The sequence below is a fragment of the Balaenoptera physalus genome (assembly GCF_965194825.1).
Source record: "Balaenoptera physalus genome assembly, chromosome: 14".
In the NCBI taxonomy this organism is placed as follows: Eukaryota; Metazoa; Chordata; class Mammalia; order Artiodactyla; family Balaenopteridae; genus Balaenoptera; species Balaenoptera physalus.
This window is the reverse complement of record NC_138893.1, coordinates 40,907,735-40,927,023: the sequence shown is the minus strand read 5'-3', so window position 1 is coordinate 40,927,023 and position 19,289 is coordinate 40,907,735. Positions and strand designations below refer to the sequence as shown.

Here is a 19,289-nt window from a genome sequence, read left to right as displayed (position 1 = left end):
GAAGTAATCATGGCAAGGATTAGGACTGTTACTTTGCAGATGACAGGGCTAAATATAAGAGAGATGTGAGGGCTTGACATGCTTATAAGAGTTTGGTTTTGGTCTCTTACCTTCCAAACCTGGGCACTTTCCACAAATAGCAACATGATACATTCACATATTGCTTTCCTATACACTTTATAAGTACTAACTGGAGTGCAGTATCATTTTATCTCCAGAAAAGTCCCATGAACTAGATAGGGAACTGTTTTAGTCAGCATAGAATAGGCTATGCTTTGGTAACAAATAAGCCCTGATAGCTCAGAAGCTTAACCCAACAAAGATTGATTTCATGTGCATATCATTTTCTGATGTAGGTCCAGGTAGTTCCCTGAGGTGGTTTTCCTCTGAGTGATAACCAGTATCCTTCCATATCATCATTCTCCATTTAAAAAATACAGCCTTAGAAGTCACCAGGGGATCAGAACGTAATGTTATCAATTACCCGAAAAGTTTTTTGGCCAGACTATCACTTCTACCCACATTCTATTTGCCCGAACCCAGTCATGACCTCAACCTAACTGCAGACAAAAGGTAGTTTTCTTGTGAGCCAGGAAGAGTAAATGTAATGGGTTTTGCTGAATACAAAGCATTATTTCTGCCATTTCAAACTGCACCAGCTCTTGTTCTAGGCTGTCTACAAGGGGCTGGCAAATAAAACATCATGGTCACAAACTTTGATACTGTGCCAACTATAGAACAGCAACAAAATATCTGTAGGTCAAACTGAATTATTTCAGAGGTAAAGCTCTCCACCAGCTGAAGAATGTTACTATACATCACAACACGTTCCCAGACCAGAGAAAAGGAGAGAAAAATGACTTGTACATCACTGGGGCTGAAATGCAATGCAAGCAGACCTCGTTTTATTCCCCTTTGCTTTATTGTGCTTCGCAGATATTGAGTTTTTTTGCAAATTGAAGCTTTGTGGTAACCCTGCATCAAGCAAGTCTATCAGTGCCATTTTTCTAACAGCATTTGCTCCCTTCATGTCTCCATGTCACATTTGGTAATTTTCACAATATTTCAAACTTCTTCATTATTATTATATTTGTATGGCAATCTCTGGTTAGTGATCTTTGATACTACTATTGTAATTGTTTTGGCGTGCCACCAACTGTGCTCATATAAGAACGTAACACATAAATGCTGTGTGTGTTCTGATTGCTCCATAGGCCAGCCATTCCCCCATCTCTCTCCCTCCTCTTGGGCCTCCCTATTCCCTGAGACACAACAATATTGAAATAAAGCCAATTAATAACCCTACATGACCTCTAAGTGTTCAAGTGAAAGGAAGAGTCTCTCACTGTAAACCAAAAGCTAGAAGTGATTAAGCTTAGTGAGGAAGGCCTCTTAAAAGCCAAGACAGGCTGAAAGCTAGGCCTCTTGCACCAAACAGTTAGCCAAGTTGTTAATGCAAAAGAAAATTCTTGAAGGAAATTAAAAGTGCTATTCCAGTGAATACACGGATGATAAGAAAGCAAAACAGCCTTATTGCTGATATGGAGAAAGTTTTAGTGGTCTGGATAGAAGATCAAACCAGTCGCGACATTCCCTTGGGCCAAAGCCTAATCCAGAGCAAGGCCCTAACTCTCTTCGATTCTATGAAGGCTGAGAGAGGTGAGGAAGCTGCAGAAGAAAAGTCTGAAGCCAGAAGAGGTTGGTTCATGAGGTTTAAGGAAAGAAGCCATCTCCATAACATGCAAGTGTAAGATGAAGCAACAGATACTGATGAAGAAGCTGTAGCATGCTACCCAAAAGAACTAGCTGAGATCATTAATGAAGGTGGTAACACTAAACAACAGATTTTCAGTGTAGACAAAACAGCCTTATGTTGGAAGAAGATGTCATCTAGGACTTCTGCAGCTAGAGAGAAGTCAATGCCTGGCTTCAAAGCTTCAAAGAACAGGCTGACTCTCTTGTTAGGGGCTAATGAAGCTGGTGACTTTTAAGTTGAAGCCAATGCTCATAACCCATTCCGAAAATCCTAGGGCCCTTAAGAATTATGCTAAATCTACTCTACCTTTGCTCTATAAATGAAACAACAAAGCCTAGCTGACAGCACATCTGTTTACAACATAGTTTACTGAATATTTTAAGCCCACTGTTGAGACCTACTGCTCAGAAAAAAAGATTCCTTTCAAAATACTACTGCTCATTGACAATGCAACTGGGTTAACCAAAAGCTCTGATGGAGATGAAATATACAACAAGATTAATGTTGTTTTCATGCCTGCTAACACAACATCCATTCTGCAGCCCATGGATCAAGGAGTAATTTTGACTTTCAAGTCTTATTATTTAAGAAATACATTTTGGAAGGCTATAGCTGCCAGAAATAGTGATTCCTCTGATGGATCTGGGCAAAGTCAATTGAAAACTTTCTGGAAGAGATTCACCATTCTGAATGCCATTTAGAGCATTCATGATTCATTGGAAGAGGTCAAAAATATCAACCTTAACAAGAGTTTGAAGAAATTGATTCTAATCCTCATGGATGACTTGGAGGGGTTCAAGACTTCAGCAGAGGAAGAAACTGCAGATGTGGTAGAAATAGCAAGAGAACTAGAATTAAAAGTGGAGCCTGAAGATGTGACTGAATTGCTGCAATCTTATACAATTTTACAGAAGAGGAGTTGCTTCTTATGGGTGAGCAAAGAAAGTGGTTTCTTGAGACAGAATTTACACGTGTGAAGATTGCTGAAATGATAACAAAGGATTTAGAATATGACATAAACTTATTTGATAAAGCAGTGGCAGGGTTTGAGAGGACTGACTCCAATTTTGAAAGAAGTTCTACTGTGGGTAAAATGCTATCAAATAGCGTTGCGTGCTATGGAAAAGGAAAGTCACTTTATATGACAAACTTCATTGTCATCTGTTTTAAGAAACTGCCGCAGCCACCCCAACCTTCAGAAACCAACACCCTGATCGGTCAGCTGCCATCAACATCAAGGCAAGACCCTCCACCAGCAAAATGATTACGACTTGCTGAAGGCTCAGACCATGGTTAGAATTTTTTTAGCAATAAAGTATTTTTTAATTAAGGTATGTGCATTGTTTTTTTTTTTAGACATAATGCTATTTCACACTTAGTAGACTACAAGTGCAGTGTAAACATAACTTTTACATGCTCTGAGAAACCAAACAATTCATGTGACTAACTTTGTTACTATATTTTCTTCATTGCGGTGGGCTGGAACTGAACCTGCAATATCTCTGAGGTATGCCTATACCAACAATTTATTCATTCTTTTTGTACGTCCATCTACATCCACAGATAATTGAGGGGGTTTCTAATATTAAAGCACATCCAAAAGAAAACAGTTAAGAATAAAACCACTCAAAAAAAAAAAAAAAAGAAAGAAAGAAAGAAAAGAAAGAAAGAGAAATAGTTATATAAAGAAGAAATCTAGCTATGCCAAATATTTAGGATTGGTTAATCATTACGACTGAACAACTGAGGTTTGTCTGTGAATTTACTAGAAGCTAAAGTAGAAAGGAGAATAGAGAAGTTATGAAATAGCATTTTTGAGCACATTTAATATCCTAGTTACTATGCGAAATGTTTTACATACATCAGCTTATTTGACCCATACATCAGCTTATGATCATCAGTTAATGATAGAAGCCACCACATACTGAATTCATTCTCAGTGAGATGACATAAAATGTCTCAAGTACACTCAGTACAAGGCTAGGTTCCAACTCAGCCATGTCTGATTCCAAAATCTGTGCTCTTTCCATAACCTAATAGCTCTCTTTGTCACATAAAAGGAAGCATATAGTTAAGTAGATACAAGAAAAAATAGGAGATGCATATACTCTCTATTTTTATTAAAAGAAAAGAGTGTTATCTTAATGAGCTCCAAGTCAGCAAGCCCCAAGTTTTCCTCACTACTTCAGACCACTAGAGGTTAAGGTAGAGTTCACCTTGAAGGGTATCAAAGGCGCCTGAAACATACCTGTGGCAAGTAGAGGATTTGAAAGCTGGGGGAGGAATATAGTGCAGGTAAACAAAGGTTAAGATTTCTGTGTAAGGTCACACAGCAAGGCAGTGCTAGTCTTCCAGGCCTTCCCCTAGCACTTGGTTTATTAGATAGGATTAGATTAGATTTTGAAGGCTAAACCACTAAGGGAGAGTGAATTTTCACGCTTACCAACGGACCGGAAACAAAGAAGAGAGAGAAAAACCTGTAGAGTACATATTTGTTCCCTTTACCATCTTTGATTGACATGGGGGCAGTCATTTGGCTTATTAACCTTGTTAATGGCATTCTTGCTTCTCAGCAGCGCTACACTGCACATCACCCCCCTAATTAACAGCTGTTTTCGGTCCATGCCAACTGCACAGGCTCAAGGCTAAAATACATCTTTGCTCAAGCTGGAGACCAGGTATATCATCCAAGGATGGGCATTTGATGGAACGCTGTGCTTTGCCTACTTCACAACCACCTGGAAGTAAAGGGCTGGCCTGGGGTGTCTCAGAAGTATAAAGCTGAAATAAACACTGACAGCGAGTGGCCAGTGAATGGATATGTCCTGAATTACCACACAGGCAGCCTTCACTCTGCGCAGTTCTGAAACGTGGTACACAGATTTCAGGTACCATGTGGTACAGTGCAGCAACACCAGTCCCCCAGCGACACAGTTCCATTTTCAGTTACCATGGCATGCGAACTGTGAGAAATTGAATAAAGTAGAAACTCTGCCACCGGCTCATCAGTCAATAACAGATATGTCCCATGGTCAGTGGCCAATCAACTCACATCTTTCAAAGGCTGGCAGTGATTGGTCACTGCACATGTAATTCAGTTCACTCACAGCCAGCAAACCCTGGAGTGATGTTGCCTCCTTGTCTCTTGGTGATAAACCCATCGGACGTTTGACAAAAATGGATACTCAAAAGAGGAAGTTGGCCAACCCAAAGGAAGGCGCAGCAAAGAAATAACACGTGGAAACACCAGGAGCAAAATTCAAATCCAACGTAAATAGCGCAGTAATAGCTGACAGTGGAATGCTGACTGCCGCTACCGCAGAGCCTCTAGACAGGCAGCCAGAGGAACTTAGTGAAGGTGATTTAGCCACATGAATGAGGAAAGGGAGGATAATATCCCAAAGAAATGGGCACCTTCAAAACCTTCGCTTGAGGGTGTCTGCGGCGGTCGAGCTGGAGACGCGTCCCCCTGTCTGGAGCTGCAATGAGCACCCCAGCCGTGCCCCAGGACCTGCAGCTGCCCCCGAGACAGACAGCCCAGTCCACGTTCAGAGAGCAAAGAAGATAAAAACTCAAGGAGCATCTGTTAAAAAGAAAAACTTCTTTTGCATACAAACAGGAAAATCAGATATTATCCAGTGGTAGAGACAAAAGAGTGAAGACATCTGAAGGCCAGATCCAAGAAGAGGCAACAATTCTGAAACTTTATCAGCCATTTTTGCCTTAAGAGAATGTCGGTAGACCTACTGGGATCAAGAATAATATAACAATGGAAGAGAACTGTATTCCTTTAGAACCTTCTAATGAATTAACCAATTCAAGTACAGCAATTGATACACCTAATTTTGAGGATAATAATCAAACTCTGCCGTTGTTACCAATTAAAGATGACCCCCAAAGTCAACATATGACGTTAAGCCAATCATTTCACCTTATAAGCAGTAAATAGAAACAAATGACTACAGAAAAACCAAAGCAAGGTGCTAACATGCCCAAGAAACCTGTGCTTGGATCTTATCATGGCCAAATTGTTCAGTCTAAGATTAATTCCTTTAGAGAACCTCTACAAGTCAAAGATGAGCTCTGCAACAATGAAGAAACTTTCAGCTACTGTCTCTAAAGCCACAAAGTCTCAGCCTGTAGACGCCAGCAGTGTAACAGTGAAAAGTGATAGAGCCTCACATACGACGACTGCCACTAAATTTGTGAGCATTACATCTCAGAGCAGTCAACTTGTGTGACCTTCTATCAGAAGTCACCACAGTAATAACCAGGACGCCATGAAACAAGGCATCAGTAGGACATCTGCCAGTGTTACAGTTCGGAAAGGACCTCGAGAGAAAGAATTATTACATTTAATACAGTTTCGTCTATTATCAAAACCAGTTCTTCTCAGGACATAGAAAGAAATAAGACACTATCAAGAAGCATGACATCTGAAATGGTAGCCAGGCCTGCTTTGTCTTCTAATACTAAACTGAGACAAAAGTCAAAAAGCATTGACCAGCACAGACATACCATGGTGAAAGCAGCTATTGATAGTAGATGGACTCAGGGTAGAGAAACTGCGGAGGAGAGAAAGGCTCGTCTGAGTGAGTGGAAAGCTAGCAAAGGAAGAGTGATGAAAAGGCCTCCTAGCTCAGTGGTTACCCAGCCTGAGCCCAAAGCACAAAATAAAAACCAGTTGGGTCCTTCTGGACTACCATGGCAGAAGAAGACGAACAACGATTGTTTACTGAAAAAGTAAACAAGACATTTTCTGAATGCCTAAACCTGATTAATGAGGGATGTCCGAAAGAAGAAGTATTGGTTACACTGAATGACCTGATTAAAAATATTCCAGATGCCAAAAAACTTGTTAAACATTGGATATGCCTTGCTCGTATTGAACCACTTACGAGTCCTATTGAAAATATTATCGCAGTCTATGAGAAGGCCATTCTGGCAGGAGCTCAGCCTATTGAAGAGATGCGACATGCAGTTGTTGACATTCTGACAATGAAGAGTCAAGAAAAAGTTAAATTTGGAGAAAATATTGAGGAGGCTTGTGCAACCAAGGAACAAATCCAAGAAGCCACCATTGACAATATAAGTGTTAATCTGGGGTCAGAAAACCGGAAATAGAAAATAAGCATCATACAAATGTAGTATTTCAAGGTTGTGAAAAAAGAGCAAGATGACGAAACAAAAGATCCAACCAGTGATGTTAAAACCCCCAATACAGAAATTAGGGCGGGTTGCTTAATTAAATATAATGTGTCTACTACTCCATACTTGCAAAGTGTGAAAAAAGAAGATGCAGTTTGACTAAACAAATTCTGCATTTAAAGAGCTAAAGCTTCTCACACCAGTTAGACATTTTCGACCTCTTCAAGAGAAGACTTCTAAATTGCCAGATATGTTAAAAGATCATTATCCTTGTGTGTCTTCATTGGAACAGTTAACAGAGGTGGGAAGTGAAACGGACGCTTTTGTGTGTTGCCCCAGCACAGCCCTGTGCCTCATGTACTCGGAGACTGACAAGACAGAAGAGAAGTGAAGCTCTGAAAGGAGTTGGTTGGTTGGTTTGTTGTCGCTTTGCATGTCCCTTAGGCCAGGAGTTGCCAAGTACCTAAGTATTGACAGCAGTCAGCACTTAACTAATGTCCACTCTATAGCAGGTGTTGCCTTCTGTGCGTCGGAAAGCTAATCCTACCTTGTCGATCTCAGTAGACTGACTTTTTCTCTAAGACAGGTAAATTTTGTCAAGACAGAGTTAGCTTGCTTCGTCACCCAATTCTAGTAGCCCAGACTGCTGCGATCTCTTGTGTTCCTGGGACTCTGCCCCTGGTTCTTCATTGTCGCTCTCCAGCAATGCCAGTGAGTCTGCATCTGTGGTCTCTTGGCCTCTTTCTTTTTTATTGTAGCCGAGGTCCCCAAGAGGGATAGTTAATACTCCATTTCTAAGAGAAGATACTTTGTTAGAAGCAAGAAAATGTGCCTAGTGGGCATTCAGAACTTTAAATCTGAATTCCTTTCTTTAGTTCCTTTTCTAACTTGACTACCTAAAATGTTAAAAATTTTAACTTCCATCACTTCGTTTGATATAGTTTACAGACTAATAGAAGGGAGTTAGAGAAGGAATACATAATGTTTCATAAATGTCATCCTAGTTTAGGTAGTATTTCTAAAATAACTAATACTTAAAATTGATTTCTTCCTTGTAATATAAAAACTTCATGTCTCCTAAAACATGATAGTCATACACAGTAAGTAGGTCTCTGCCTCCCACACATAAATACCACCAGTAAAATTGTTTTGTAAGTCTCTGAACTAATACTTAAATGGCATACATCCTTTACCAACTCTACAGTTTCAATTAAGGATTTAGTCATTGTAAAAGATTAGGTAGTTTTAAAACTGCATAATATGAATGTGGTTGAAAATCACATACTTACTCTTATTTATGTTCATTAATTCCATTTGTATAATAGTGCCAATCTTTGTTCTATTTATTGTCTTATGTTCTACAGAGTAGGGTTTTTATTCCTTTTAAACTGTGTACCTAATATGTATACAATAAATAAAAACATCTATATATTAAAAAAAAAAAAACAAAAAACCTTCACTTGAAAAGAACTCTTAGTGCTGTTTCACAACCTTTAAAGTGCAACGGATAAAATGTTGGAAGCTACTCCAAACTTAGAAAGAAGCAAGACAATTTGACAAGGCACAGAAAAGATGTTGACACAGGCAGTATTATGAGTTATATGATGAGGAGAAGGCCGGCACTGTTCAAACTACTATTTATAACTTTTTTTTTTTTTACAAGGAGCAAAACACTTTTATTCTCGATGTTTCTGATGTTTTAAATAACACTGTATTAAGTGAATATTAGTTCTATTTTTCCCATATCCCTATACTTTCATAAGTAACAGTAAGAGAGCTTTTAATGTTTTGATGGAAATTCTTAAAGGTCATAGAACAATAGTAAATTATCACGTAGATTATCAAGACCATTTTGTGTGGATTCAGTTTGCATGATCATTTTTACAGTCCCACATTACCATGCAAAGTAAGGACTTCCTGTATTTCCCTGATCTTTCACTGAGGTGTTCTGCTCATATAAGGCATAATACAGAAACAGTGCCCCCATAAAAGGTGCCCGTAGCATGCATGGAATAAGATTCACGGGCATGACCTATGTTCATTTAACTAACCTCTGCTTAGGGTTCCAGCCTGGATAAAGTCCTAAAAATGAAAGAGGCAAATTGAAAAGTCATGTGATCTTTTCGAGGCAAGAGTTTGTGGGATCTAAGTTGTATATGACTGGAAGTTCGTAGGTTATCCAAAAGGAAGATCTATATATCTAAATGCAAGTGCTAAGCAGATATTTGGAGTTTCCGCTCTGATTCTCAGAAGAAACCCAGGCTAAAGATAAGTAACTAGGAGTCATTGCCCTGCTAGTTACAGCCAAGATCATTAACCGCACCTAAAGTCTGCCCAAGAGAGTGAGACAGACTCTACCTTCTGTATCTCAGTTCTTTTAGTGATAGAACCCAGATTGTTTTGTTCTTCTCACCCCACGTGGTTAGATGTTCAGGGCCTCTTCCCTGCCACAGAACATAAATCCTTATTAGTCTAAAACTGCCAGGTTAGGGCATGGGCCTGATGTAGCTCCTCCCATTGAAGTGAGAGCTGAGGGCTTCTGGGTAAGCGTCCCTCAATGATGACAGGAGAGTGAGACACAAACATGTCTATTTCTGTTAGCCAGATTGTATCATGTAACACCTGGGACTCAAAGTCAATTGCAACAACAAGAGGACAAGCCTAAGAACCAAGATACCTGCTAAGGGGAACAGAACAAAAGAGGGAAGTGACCTGAGCTGCTAAATTAACCCACCTGGAACTGACCGATGTGGGGATTTCTTGACATGTGAGACACATGTCCTTACAATGTAAGCTGTCACTTGCAGCTGAAACAAGAGGGATAGTTAATACTCCATTAATATAAAAACTTCATGTCTCCATTTAGGAGACATGAAGTTTTTATATTACAAGGAAGAAATCAATTTTAAGTATTAGTTATTTTAGAAATACTACCTAAACTAGGATGACATTTATGAAACATTATATATTCCTTCTCTAACTCCCTTCTCTAACTCCCTTCTATTAGTCTATAAACTACATCAGACAAATACCTGAGAAATGACAGAGACTAGAGGAGCCAGGGAAAAAGACAAGAAGGACTCAGGGAGGAGGGAAGAGAACCACGAAGATCCAAAGAAGGGACCCAGGATGGGGAATCCTGGCTCCAATGGATCTCTCTGATCCAAAGATTTTTTTTCAACTTGATTGAAGTATCACTGACAAATAAAATTGTAATATATTTAATGTGTGCATCTGATCCAAGATTTTTCAGTAGACAATCTGCTTTCTCTTACAAGTGGTAATGCCATTTCCAAATATAGATGCGGGTCAGTGAGGACCTAAGACTCAAGTAAGCAGGGGAAGAAAAATCACTGTCACTGACTTAACCAGAGAGAATTTGGTATTTAGTTTTTCTTTAAAAACCTTGATTACATCTTTCAAGGCTCTCAAGCTGCTGACACATATAAAATGAAGAAGAACATCTTGGCAGGTGGTAGAAAACGAACAAGCACAGGGAACCAGAAACAACAGAAATGAGATAACCTGGAGCTTCAGTAATGCTGAAATTATCCACAACACAGGAGGAGATGACTATTAACAAAAGATACCGATAAAGGACCAAATGGAACTGCTGAAAACTAGCCCTATCGTGTTTCTGCAGTTCAAATTAAATTGGATGTGACATCTGTATTTAAGCAAGAAATGTCTGTGGGGAGATTTTGTTGTATGTTACTGAATTGGAATATCAAGACAGAATCTTCTACTCAATAGTCTTAAAAATTAAATAAAGGGTGCTTGTATAATGAATGCTTTGTAGTTATGACGACACAGTGCCTAAAGTTTGGGGTGGTACAAATTACTGTTCTGGACCTGGAACTAGAGTTAGGTCAAGAAAGACAATTTTCTCCTCTTATGTGCCAACTACCGAAGATCAAATTCATTATGTAGAGATTAAGAGCTCTGGCTTTGGAGTCTGACAAACCTGGATAATACCAGCCCTGCCATCATTTGTGATATGATCTTATGATCACAAAGTCTCTGAGCTTCCGTTTCCTCATGTGAGACTAGGAACAATTATAACATAAGATTATTATATATATATATATATATAGTTATTATAAATATTTAAGGAGACTGTTCTTGTAATACCCTAAGTCAAAATGACAGAAATAACCAATATACATTAAACATGTATCATGTGGCAGACATTTTTATTAAGAGAAATGACAGAGAGAGACGAGAGTTGGGTTCATCAGCGAGGCCTAGTTAGTGATGAGAAAATTCAGGCTTGTGTTGAAAATGTGGGGAATTTGGTTTCTCTCTAGATCAAGGTGACTTAAACAGTGGTTTTCATCAGCAAGACCAGTCAATTCCTTAGACAGACAAGGTATTTAGCTTATATTGAGTAATTTGAGTGACCTTAATAAGACCTAAACTTGCTCCCTCATTTTTGTTTGAAGTTCTATTATGTCTTTGTCTTACGCTTTGCCCTCCCCCTGCAGAATTCTGTAACACACATGTGTTCTGTAAATCAGCCTGACATCCCTTCCCTCCTTCATTTCTAACAGTCTCTTCCTTCCTTTGAAGACCTGGACGTTCCCTGACTCCAAGTATTTCTGGTGGGGCTTCAGTTCACAATTCCCCCAAATCCTGGCTGTAAACGGGGTGGGGAAGATGGAGTGTCACATGACCCAGCCCCAGTGTGATTATCCTATCTCAATTCTCTGATCCTGAATGGGCAGGTGACTCTGGGATTTTATAATTGGGTGTTTAGACACAGAAGCCTTCTGTCCCCTGGATTACAGGCTGTGACCCCCAGAACTGCTGTCATCCAAGTTATATCCACTGGGAGGAAATAAATCTGCAGGAGGAGAAAATGAAATCAACAAAGAGAAGCAGAAGGAAAAACAGAGCTGAGAGATGAGAAGCCCTGAGGATACTTACTATTTAGGTCCCTAGATTCAGTCACACCTCAAGTTAGCCTCTCCTCCATCCTTCCCAGCTACGGAAACCAACAAATTCTCTTTTTTGCTCAAGCTACTTTAATTTGAGTTCTGTCACCTTTAATCAAGAGTCCAGATTACTATATACCTAATCTAAAGCAAGTACATGACTATTTAACTAAAAGAAAAAAAAAAAAGAAACTAACATTTTGAGGTGGAAAAACATGATGGAAACTGTAGAACGAAAATGCTTGAAAGTTGCTGGTTTTGAACACAGTTCTACCTCCACGGATCCCTTTGAGATTTCATGGGGAAACTTTACCCTGTATGTGCGAACTTCTTTCTGCCACCAAAGACTTGTGACTTCCCAGAAAGAACTTTTGTCTGCTCCAGGTCAGTTGGCCCCAAAAGAATCATTTGCTGGGGTCACAGGGCCAAAAGCTCTCTTGGATGTTCAGAGGGCCTGCAGCTAATGTAAAGATTTCTTGCTGCCAGATTGTTAAAAGTGATTCAAGCAGAAAGGTATGGGAGAAGAAAGTTAAGAGGGGAGGGGTGGAGCTGAAGCCAGGTGGGGGTAACCCAGAAGAGACCATAACTCATGCTCAAGACGGGCCAGGGGATGGAAATGGAGAAATAAGATACCAGGGCCAGTCTTGAGTCTACTGATGACAGGACAGGAAAAGTCTGTTTTCAGCCTTTCCACGCATTTATTAAACACAGTGTTTGATGGCTTTGGAGAACCAAAAATAAAATAGCTCTGGTCCCAAAGAGTCAGAAATAGAGCATACGTCTAGGATGAATTCCTTCTGTCCCCCAGAGCTCAATCAGCTTTCTCAACTTATTTAACCATTGATCCCTTTGTTTCCTGAACACAAGTTTTTGTTTTCATTGTTGTTTCAGATAACAGCGTTAACATCGTCTGGTAGTATTAGGACTACCTTATCTTGCTTAATAATAGCTTTCATTTATTGAGTACCTGATATGCACCAGGCATCACACTAAGCACTCGACATGCCGTATCTCATTCCATTCTCACAGCAGGCCTATTACTTAGGGGGAATCATTATCCCTATTTTACAGATGAGGTAACTGAGCCTCAGAATGGTTAAGTAACTTGCCCTAGGTTGCTGCTATTCAAAATGCTGCTCTGTGAGCTCTTTGCTATCAGTCAGCAAGGGAAAAAGAAACCTACTCTAGGATGTAAGTCAATACCCTGCTGCTTCCTTCACTGAGAAAGTTTTGCTTTGAGGAAAAAAAAAAAAAAGAGTCAGCAGACTAATGGTGTTTTTAGTGATGTAGCTGATTTACATTCTGGCACAAGCTCCTGATCTCTTCCCTGAGTGGTAACAGTTTATGGACTGAGGGTGGTCTTTGTGTAGCACTGCTGCAGATCACAGAACTATGTGAGGAGAGGAGCTAGGATTCAAACCCAAGCATGCCTGGCTTCAAAGCCTTGTCTCTGAAAAACACCCTACAGCACTGTGAATCAACTATACTTGAATTAAAAAAAAAAACCCCACCCTGATCTACTGTCTCCTGTAATGCAGTTCTACTGTCACCCACAATTTACCCAGGTTTCAGGCCATACCAGTTGGATTTCCCAAGCTATTAGATAAGTGCACCCTCCCCAAAAAGTTTATATTCCCTTTCAAAGATAGACAAACCCATAGTCCAAGCAGAACCTGTAGAGTCTGTAAGACAAATACGTTATGACATGGCCATAGACCTGGTAGCTGAGCTGACGCATTCCAGAGGCAGGGAGCACCTGAGCCACACACTGGCTTGTGCCCCTCTTCTCAGGCAGTGGGGAGCTTGCCACAGAGTCCCTTTCTAGACTTGTTTCACTGTAGCTTATAATTAGGCATTGTCACTTTGATGACTAAATGAATTAGTGAGGATGACATGGGGACTCAGCAAAGGCTGAGATGGGGAGACTTTACAAAAATAAACAGCCAGAAAGAATTGTTCTGAAACAGTAAGGCAGACTTGTGGGAAGTCAGCATCAGGAATTACATGTGGCATCCTATGATGATTTAAATGACAACATGCCAGGGGCATCTGTTCCTCTCTCCATCCTTGAGTCTTGTCTGTATTTGTATTTCCCTTTGAAATAGACACATTCCCTTCTCTGACTCTTACAGGGATATTCTTTCATTTGAACATTTATTGAGTCCTAATGTGTGTCAGGCATGATATTGAGTACTTACAAAACAAAACAAAACAAAAAAAACAGCCAAACAAACAAAAAATTGAAAAAATACCCTGATGCATCACAGAATTTCAAATAAAGCAATTCTACAGTCTTAGACCCCATCCAAGGAAACTGAGAAATAAAGATCTTATGATCACACCAGCTTATTACATAGGCCTATAGCTGAACTCTGAGGCAGGTTAGAACAAGTCTTCAGGATAATAATAATAGTAACAGGCAACACTTACTGCTGATCCAAGTATTATGTTAAGTACTTCACACGTGTTATTGTATTTAATTCTTACAACAATTCTAAGAAGTAGGTCTTATTATTTGCTTACTTTTATGGATGGGGAAATTGAAGCACAAAGAGGTTACTTAACTTATCCAATGTCACACAATTAGTGAGTGTTATATTTCAAGCCAATGCAGCGTGGCTTCAGAGCCCTTGTTCTTCGCTTTCAACTTCTTTGAAATGGCCTGTCAGGTTTCCTTTCTACCAGCTGAAGCCTATTTTTTATTTCAATTAATTCATCAAGAACAAGAACGTGCTGAATTCAAGCCACCTATCTTTCCAGGCTTGGGGATGGCGAAAACAAGGAGGCCTGTGCCCTGGTCAGCTCTCTTGGCCCTTCCACTCTGGCTGGACTGACAGGACACGTGGGCAAAACACCACTTACAAGCAAGATCCCTTTAGATACAACAGCACTGGATCACACTGCTGGGTCAAACTCCATGGTTCACACCATTTGCAAAGAGACTGGAAAGCAATCTAGAGCACTGGTCCCAAACTGGTGTACTTAAAAAATACTGATATCCACCCCCAGAGATTCTAATTTAATTAGGCTGGCATACTACATGAGCCTCAGAGCCTTAAAATCTACCTAGGTGATTTTAATATCCCATAAAGTATGAGGATGACTGATCTGTTGTTCACTGTGTAGTGAATCAGAGTAAAGAACTAGAGGGATCACCGCAGGCCATTAATTTTATACACAGTTGCCATATGACTACCTACTTTCACAAAAATGTGCTTTCACGTAACTTATTTAGACATCTCAATCAATGAGGTACCTTTTGTTATGCCCACTTTATAGGTGAGGGAATTGAGGAGCAGAGGGGAAAGCAACTTGGCTGGGGTAGAAATCAGAGTCAAGACTTCCACCTGAGGCTGTCTGCCTATAAAGACTGTTCTCCTAACCACTAGCCTATTATGCTTCCCCACAGAAAGAGAGAACTCTCAAAGGAGGTGGATCAGGGCTGTACCTAGCAGGACAGACGCAAGGTCAAGGAGCGGGACGCGTACGTATAAGAAGGACAGGTGCTCAGCAAAGCCTGGATGCCTCTGGGCATAAAAGCATATATATGGACAAATGCGCATACTTCTGAGATGTTGAGAATTTCAGTCAAGAGCGTAACAGACCATCCTCACCGTGGACCAAGCCATTTTGGCTCTAACATTTTTGTTCTTCCTCTGACCAGGTCTGAAGAGAGAGGTAGGTGACCTAGGACGTGTGAAAGGCTGGGTAGGGTCACGGTGAGGAATTCCTAGAATGCGGTAAGTAAAAGAAAAGTAGAGAAATGGGGGCCCCTGAGAGCAGAGGACTTCAGGAGCTGCAATATCTGATATCTGGTCCTGGGTTTACCCGGATATCACCGCTGCTACATTCATGACACTGACTATGTGGCAGGAAATGCTCTCTCTTCTTTACAAGATATTGATTCATTTAAGCCTCATCGAAGCGCTATGAGGCAAATCCTATCATGACCCCTATTTTACAGTTGAGAAACTGAGGCAGAGGGAAGTTAAGCAACTTGCCCGAGATCACGCAGTTATTAAATAGCAGAGCTGGAACTTGAACCCAGTAGTCTGGTTCTAGCACCTCTCAGTGATAATGACAATGGCTAACTCTTACTAGACTTACTCCGTGGGAGCCATTTCACACACGTTATCTCATGACCTCCTGATAATCACTATGAAATAGGCTCTACCGTCGCTGCAGTCATTCTACAGAAGAGAAATCTTGGTACCAAATACCTCAGTCTGGCATTACCTGTGCTTTGGAAGAATTAAGGCAGGGGCTGGGCCCATTCGTTCGGGATAAGTGGGCCCATTCGTTCGGGATAAGTGGGCCCATTCGTTCGGGATAAGTGGGCCCATTCGTTCGGGATAAGTGGGCCCATTCGTTCGGGATAAGTGGGCCCATTCGTTCGGGATAAGTGGGCCCATTCGTTCGGGATAAGTGGGCCCATTCGTTCGGGATAAGTGGGCCCATTCGTTCGGGATAAGTGGGCCCATTCGTTCGGGATAAGTGGGCCCATTCGTTCGGGATAAGTGGGCCCATTCGTTCGGGATAAGTGGGCCCATTCGTTCGGGATAAGTGGGCCCATTCGTTCGGGATAAGTGGGCCCATTCGTTCGGGATAAGTGGGCCCATTCGTTCGGGATAAGTGGGCCCATTCGTTCGGGATAAGTGGTGAGCGGAGAGCACAGTGGACCGGAGGCGCAATTTTGAGGCACCATTTTGAGATCTACCAAGAAACCAAAAGAAGCATTTTGAACAAGCGGGTGTGATTAGACCAGGTTTGTGGGAATCAGCGGCATTCACCGGGGCTCTTTGGGAGGCCTTACAGAGGACACTACTCCTGGGAACCAAAGCAGATTGAGAACGGACTACGTTCATTGCCTATCATAAGTAAGGTGCCTACTTGAGGTCTAGGGAACTTGGATTCATTCAGCAAATACTTTTTGACTCTCTTCTATGGCCCAGGCACTGTTCTAGGAATCTGTAGTTTGTTGGTGAACTAAAGAGACAAAGGGCATGCATCTTAGAGAATCACATGTTCTCATGAGCAGCTTCTTGGCAGAAAAGGACAGATGAACAATCCCTACCCCTAGGGATGCCGAATGAAGGGTTAAGAGACCTGAATTCTAACGTGTCCTACACTGAAGCTCTCCATCATTCACTCTCTGGGTCTCAGTTTTCCCTTCTGTAAACTGGAGTGTATTCCTACTCTACCTGTATAGTGGGAACAGAGGAAGATAACAAATAGATGATCAAAAAAGAAAGCATAGTGTAGCCACAAACAACAAACTCTCCTTCTGCTTTAAACCCACTTTCCCGAAAACTTTTATATAATTGCTGATAACAGATCGCTCAAGAGCAGGTGAGGACATGTTGCCTATTATTCTTCATTTGAGCTCCAGGACTCCTGCTCTCTAGAGGGCCTTAGCAGATGATTAACAAGTCGTCTGATGAATATGCAACGTGATTCTGTCTTAATAAGTTTCTCAGCTGTTGGGAACTTGACAAGGAAAACAAAGCCATGGAAATATGTAATGTGGAAAAACTGCCTGCCCACCTCTCAGAGCTCCCACAGATGGGTCTCTTAGCCACAAATGGGCCTGGGCTTTTCCAGAGACGCAAAATGCACTGCTGGTGGGACACATCCACCCAGTCATGGGTACCCACTCTGAAAGCTTCTTTCCCCTTATGATTTGCCTCCTTAGCCCTCTGTCTCTGAATTCTCAATACAGACAGATACATACACACACACACACACACACACACACACACACACACACACACACACACACCATTTTTCTGTATCAAATCAGAAGCAGGAAATGCTTACTTAGGGACAGGCTCAACAGACTGAGCTAGGGTCCTAAGATAGATAGACCCGTGTTAAAATCCTGACTTCCCCACTCACTAGCTACTCAGTCTTGGCAATTCATTTAATCTTTCTGAGTTTCAGTGTCATTGTTAGTAAAATGGGCATAATAACCCCTATCTTATGGTGTTGTGATCAGGATTCTTTGTAGAGAGAGCTCAGAATACAGTAGGTGTTTAATAAGCAGTTGTGATTGTGTTAACTAATATCATCATCACATCACCATTTCACATAAGATCAAAGCCTCCTTCTGAGTTTTTGTGGACATTTATTGACTTTCTTTTCCAGCATCCATTCCTCTCTTTTCTGGTACTAGCACTCCGATTATCCTGTTCCCCAGTGCACGGGAGGAAGATAGAACCGACTCTACTAACCCCTGGCCACAGTGATTGGTTCTTGGAAAGGCGTTTATGACCCAATCCAAGCCAAAGAGCTGCAATCCTCTGACTTTAGTTGGAACTGCTAGAAAAAGTTCTCATCTTGTCTGGACTTCAACTCAGGAAAAGAGAAACCTGGAATTTCTAGAGGCACAAGGAGAGAGGATGGCTGAGACCAGCAAAGAAAGAAAGCAGAGCTAAGAAACAGACTGTCCTGATGATACTGCCTGAGCCCCTGCATCCAGCTGTATCTGAAGCCCTAGTACTTTGAGTTGCACGAGGCAACACACTCGTAGCGATTAAGTCAATGTAACTGAAGGTTCTGGTGGGTTTGGTCACATGCAAACTAAACATCTCTGACTTGGTGCATTTCACTGTATATAAATTGTAACACTAGAAATATATTTTTAAGTCAACGTTTTTTTCTGAGCTCTATGCAGCTTAACATATCTTCTCAGGAACAATTCTCATTGCCATTTTTACCAAGACATCTCTATGTAACTCATTTTTGGCCCATAAATGTGGCCCAAGTGCTAAAACAGCAGGTTCACACCACCTCCTACACGGTATCTGTGATTTGACACAGTCTTGCATATTCAATAGAGATGTTAATTGATGCATCTTCTTCTAAACTCTGTGGGTTTTTAATGTCTTAAGATACATAGATTAAAATTCACAGCATTTGTAGGCACTGATGTTTGGTTTCAGTTTTCAAGATTGTTATTTTAAAATGTGGGGATCTTCCAGGAAACATTAAGGTCTTGTTTACATGCAAACTGTAGTTTAATTCTGCAAATTTTAAGAGTTTCATGGAACTCTTTGAGGGGAATATACCACAGTCAGCCTCCTGTCTTTATGTTTGTTGACATACGGCCAAATGTGCTTCATCATTATTCTTCAGTAAAGTGCTATATGTGTGTTTTGCATTTCTCATTAACAACTGGTTTTCTTTCGGCTCATTAACGCTTGGGCCAAGTAGGTGGAAAGTGTACATGTCCAAGCAGTACATGGAGATGTTGCAGGTGAGTGAAGACAGAGAGGAACCACAAAGGTTGTGACTGCGCACAGGGGTAGGGGTGCCGCCCACTTCCACGGTTCCGAACGGGCTGGGAACAGTGGAGTGCCATCGTGCTTGCTATTTACTCAGTGTTGGGTTCTGAGGTCAACCCACATTGTTCATGCCACGTAGCGACTATTCTCCGTTGTAGCTAATTAATG

General features: G+C 41.0%; 2 long non-coding RNA genes and 1 pseudogene across 3 annotated transcripts in view; 2 read left to right on the top strand and 1 right to left on the bottom strand.

Annotated features, from left to right (window-relative positions):
- LOC309642191 overlaps positions 1-19,289 on the bottom strand; it is a 378,428-nt gene that overhangs the window by 198,201 nt on the left and 160,938 nt on the right. The gene's annotated exons all lie outside the window — the stretch shown is intronic.
- The window catches only part of LOC309642188, a 376,450-nt gene that overhangs the window by 220,365 nt on the left and 136,796 nt on the right, over positions 1-19,289 (top strand). The gene's annotated exons all lie outside the window — the stretch shown is intronic.
- Positions 5,190-16,081, top strand: LOC309642182 (cytoskeleton-associated protein 2 pseudogene; annotated as a pseudogene). Its single transcript has one exon. The product of its transcript is annotated as a cytoskeleton-associated protein 2 pseudogene (transcript).